Raw genomic sequence first — 6000 nt, 5'->3', positions numbered from 1 at the left:
ATCAATATTTTCTTTAGTAGTGAAAAGTAGTCTTGGGCCTTAAGACCAAATGTACGTTTGTCATTGTATTCCGTAATAGTATATCATATCAGTGTTTTTTATGAAATCCTTGTATGAAAGCTTGGATACCACCAGCTGTAATGTTTAGTAATGTATTTGTATGAAATCCTTTGTGTGAATCCCTGGATACCACCAGTAGCATTGTATAGTAATATACTTGTATGAAAACGTTTGTATGAATCCCTGGATACCACCAATAGTAAGGTATAGCAGTGTACTATAGTTTCATTAACTAAAATAAAACCGATTGTTTGTATCCCTGGAATCCTCCAGTATGTAATGTATAGTAGTTTTATTACTTAAAATAAAACTATTGGAAGAGTTTTAATCCCATAAACAAATGTTTTGGTTTATATGTTGTGAGTTTCATATGTATAAAAACACAAAAGTCCTTGTGTTTTACTTGTATCCCCCCCTTCTAAAACATTATAAAACAGTGAAAATGTAGGGTATGAACTCACTTTTGGTATGTGCTCGTGACTAGATGGCGAGACTGAAGAAATGACCCTCGAGTTTGCGTAGGCGAAACTAACGGTATCCTAATAATATTTAAACACATAATTGTATTTAAATTAGTGAAATCGTTAATTAAAGTGTTAGAAACACTTGTTTTTTGTGTTAAGAGTGATTATCAAAAATTGTGTAAGTGTTGAAGAGTTTTCGGTTCCAATGGGTTCTCGGCCGAAAACGGTTCTCGGCGAAACACAGTTTTCGGTCCTAGGTTGTTTTCGGTCACTTGAAGATTTGAAGGATGTTCTTGGTGTTCTTGGTGAAAATATGAAGATTTGAAGGTTTGAGTGTTCTTGGATGATTCTTGGGAGCAAAATGAGAGTGTTTTCATGTGGTAATGGTGAGAAATGATCAAGTTTTCGAAGGAAAACATATATAACGGTTGGGTTTTTGGCCGGAAAGGGGTTCTCAGCCGAAAGCCATTCTTGGTCCGAAGGATTTCGGCCGAAAACAGTTTGTTGTCATGAGAGTTTGTGGTTTTAAGGGAAAAATGTTGATTTTCGAGTGTTTTTGATTCCGAAACTTATGTAAATATATATAAACATTATTTATATAATTTAAATTAGTTTGTAACCCTCACGAACGTAATGAAATAAATAAACTCGAAATTTTATTTATCAGTTTTTGACTTTTGTTGGCTTGGAAAGTATCGGGTTGTCACAATTGCTCTCTTGAATTTTTCTACACAAGAATGTTAATGAAGATGTGTGCTTATTTATATGCAAACATTGGTTACCTTAATTCTGATGTGTATGGCCCATTCATAATTAGCCAATGAAGGGGATGCCCTAAATGTCAACCAATCAGAAGATGTCATTCTCCAAATGCCCAACAACTTTGAGGACTTAACATCCTTTCATCAAGAGACATTCTCTCACTAAGGGAGCAACTTTTCCTCACCAAGATCACATTTTCTCACCAAGAGAACATTTACTTACCAAGAGCACATTTGATCTCTAAGAGCAACTTTGATTAAGACTTCACACCTCGACATATAATACTCTTAATGATGTGTATATGTTAGTTTGAGTAGTAAGTTTGTACTTTTACGTGTCTTATTTTATGTATATTATATATAGTGGTGTAGATAGAGATAGAGCTTATGTTTTTTTATCAGAGTTTGTGTTATTCAACACTTGAGCCTTGTATTCTCCACTCTTAATCAATTAAAGTGCTTAACTTGTATTTTTTCTGATTGTTGATACTTTTAATTCCACATTTCATATCATCATTGATATTGTTTTCATCAATATGAATGAGGGAATATTTAAAGTATTGACCTGAATAAGACGTAGATGTTAACTGACATCAGGATTGGAAGCCAACAAATGTATGCAGTTCTAAAAAACCTAAGGATCCAAAGTAGATGGTGACAAAAGGATAATATGTGGATCAATCTCTACAGAAGGTGAAACATAAAAAATAAATTATTGTGGACGTGATGCCTATGGGTTAGGACCAGAAGAGTGTGGCTGAATGGGTCCAAATTACTTGTTTTGTTGTGGGGGGACATTGTTGATGTTTTTTCTTGTTAAGCAACAATGGGAATTGAAAGTTCCAATGATTCTTTTGTTCACAAAAAAATGCATTCATCAAAAGTAACTTTAAGAGTTGGTCTAGACTGCTTTGTAAGCGGAGGACATGGTAGAACAACAAAAACATCCCGAGTAGGAGATGTTGTAAACCCTTTATCAACTTGAAACTTGAGATGAGTCTCCTTAGCAATCAATACACACATAACCGAGTCAACAGTGAGAAATAAAGTACAATAAAGGATTGTCCCGTGTAATCCTTCAAAGTCAGGTCGTTATTCCATTAAAAAAAACTAAATCAAACATTACTCTTCTCTCCTAGCAATGTAGGACATGAACGCCTTCAACTCAACATATTTTATAAGGGCCAACTAATTCCACAAATAAGACATAACAACATAAGAATCCTAAACACTTATAATATTCTATTGGAGTTCTTGGATATTTTTCTCCAACTGGTAATATATAGCAAAATCAGGCTGAGTGTATAGTCTGTCCAAGCGATCCCAAACCTTTTTAACTGTATCATATTTCCCCAACGAGGCAGCAATGGATTGGATCACAAAATTGTTGATCTAAGTGATAATTTTTGAATTATCAGTCTCCCACGTATCAAGTAAAATTGCATACTTGGATGCCTTCTCGTCATTAGTTTTACCTACTACTATGTTAGTAACATATCATTACATATGTTTGTCGTACATGAAATTCTTCATCACGTAACTCTAATATCCATAATTTTTGTCATATAGTTGAGTACTAACAGACTACATGAAGTCATCCTTACGAGTCATATGACAGTAACCAAAACAAACGAATATAAGTATCAAATATGAACAAATATCAACAATAACCAAAGAGAACAAATAGAAACAACAAAACAAACTAGAAGTTAACAAACGATGAAAAATGATGAAAATGGTGCGTGCTTCATCGTCCTCCATAATCAATAAATCAAGAAGCATAGATCCAATAGATCTCTAATAAAACAAAATTACTCTAATCTCATAAAATTTTGGTAAATGGGAGGTAGGATGGCCGGCAGCCTCAATAATATGGTAGAAGATTGCTTTCGTATAAAACCTCCAAACAAATTTTATTTCATTGATAGAAAAACTTGAATACAAGGAAAAGATAGACAACTATAAATAAAAATTTATCTAGAATTAACTTGACTAATAGAATAAAATAAAAATCCAATACAAAATAAGGCCAAATATATGATGCTAACACCAAACAATTATATATATGAACATACAAAAAGCGTCACTAAGGGTGCGTTTGGTTGTGGAAAATTTTTCAGTTTTCTACGGAAATTTTCCAAGAAAAACGGAAATTTTGAAAACGCGTTTGGTTCGTTCAGTTTTCGAAAATTTTCCAAGAAAATGAAAATTTTCAGTTTTTCAAATTGTATGTAAATCAGAAAAGTGATTTTTATAGTTTTCCAAATTTTTAAGATAGAAAATGAAAACTCCTCCCGTTTCAACCAAACACGTTTTCTAAAATTTTCATTGAAAATTGAAAGCGAAAACTTAATCCTATTTTCGGAAAACATTTCTTAGAAAATGAAAATAGTTTTCTACAACCAAACGCACCCTAAGGGTGCGTTTGGTTGTGGAAAATTGTTTTCATTTTCTAAGAAAATGTTTTCAGAAAATAGAGTTGAGTTTTCATTTTTAATTTTCAATGACAATTTTAGAAAAAAACGTTTGGTTGAAACGGGAAGAGTTTTCATTTTCCATCTTAGAAATTTGAAAAACTTTGGAAAACTTTAAAAATCACTTTTCTAATTTACATACAATTTGGAAAACTGAAAATTTTCATTTTCTTGTAAAATTTTGAAAAACTGAATAAACCAAACGCGTTTTCAAAATTTCCGTTTTTCTTAAAAATTTTTCCTAGAAAACTAGAAAATTTTCTACAACCAAACTCACCATAAACTTTTTGTTTTGATTTCAGTTACATCAAGTGGCATAAATACGATGAAATTACCATAATATTTTAAAAAAGCGGGCGGTGCTAAAAAAAACTTCCATTTGGGTTTTTATTATTTGGTTTTCAAAATAATCTAATAATTAAACTTAATACTGTATAACTTTTTCATTTTTAATAAATTTGTATGGTACGAATATATAATAAATAAATCGCTTCACAGTTGAAAATTTAGAAATAGTGGCTTATGTAGTTATGTTTGAATATAAAAAGGAAAACGCTAAATTTGGACAATTCTTTATTTAAGAAAACTTTATAATTTAAAATAAAAACGAATCAAGCAGCAATGATTTTGTAAGGAACTTGCTCTGGATAGAACGAAATTATATATTAAAAAATATATGAAATTATTTGACAATTAATAATAAGAATATTACATCACTTTTTCAATCATTTATATACCAGTGTTATTTTATTCGTTATATGTTGTATTATATTTGACTAAATTAGTTAAAAGTTGGGTGTCTAATGATATTTTATAGGATCGCTCCAGATTCTATCTACTTCAACTTTTCCTTTCACTCAAGTTCATACACACTGCGCGCTGCAATGATTTCAAATTTTGAACAACTACCCTTTCACTTTTACCTTTTGCCATATAAAGCCCCTGCTGTACAATCTGAAAAGAAGCCAAGTCGTTCCAATTTCCAAATATATAAAAAAGTTATATATGCTCTTTATTTCAAGTATTACTTCACAAACAAAGCTTTTATTCATTTACGTGGGACGAGTATTTCTAGACTGTATCTTATCTTAAAAAATAATATAGAAAAGGTCACAAATCTATTTTAATATAATAATATTAAAAGTCACAAATCTACGTTAATATAATAAAAATCGTCATATTTTTATTTATTTTTTCAAATGTATTTTGTGATTATTTTAAGTTATTTTTTTCTGCATGCTATTTTATAGGTTTTTTTTTTATTTTATTAAATCTCATATAGATTTAAATGTAATAATAAATACATTACAATTTCATTAATATACTTACTTTCTAATTTCAGAATTCTCAAATTAAACTTCTCACTAGTTTTATTTATTTATTTATCTAAATTATTTGTTTAAATTTAAAAAATAAAAAATATTTTTAATTTTAATAATTCATTATTTTTCTTATAAATTCAAAGCTCACAAATATTTACATCTTCATATTTTTTTTTTTAAATAAACTCATCCAATACATGGTTATTATAACTATTATTTATATAATTAATGAATGATAGAGAAGAAATTTGGTAGTTTATGCTGAATCAAAATGTATCCATATAATATATCATAAGTTATAAATATTTATGTAGGTAGTCTAAGTAGTTGATATTGTGAAATCATTTTAATTTAATTGAAATATATATATATATATATATATATATATATATATATATATATATATATATATATATATATATATATATTATTTTAGAATTATGAGTTTTTAAAATTATACTTCTTTCAAGTTTCTATTGTGAATATGAACTAATTAATATTTGAATGTTTAAATTTCCATTTTCATTTTTAAACCAATATGATGAATAACTCGATTTATTTTTCGATGTTTTGACTTGTTTATATAATTCTTAATAACTTCTAATGATTCTAATGACTATCGTAACTCATATATAAGTTACGTTTGACACGTCACAACTAGCTTATAAGTTAGTTTATTTTTTAAAGTTTTTTTTAGGTTGTTATGTTTGATAAACCAAATAAATAGCTAATAAACTATCTTCTTAAAAACTACTCACAATAGTTTTTCAACTAGCTTATAGAGATTTTTGAAAATTCTCTCATATATATTCTTTATTAATTATAATTAACATATTTTTCTACATATTTTTATGTCATTTTACACTTTCCAGCTAACTAATTAGTTAGTTTTTACCAAATGTTATTTTTTATCAGCTGA

The sequence above is a fragment of the Lactuca sativa genome, chromosome 4 (genome assembly GCF_002870075.4).
Source record: "Lactuca sativa cultivar Salinas chromosome 4, Lsat_Salinas_v11, whole genome shotgun sequence".
NCBI classification, from domain to species: Eukaryota; Viridiplantae; Streptophyta; class Magnoliopsida; order Asterales; family Asteraceae; genus Lactuca; species Lactuca sativa.
Note: the sequence above shows the minus strand (reverse complement) of the source record.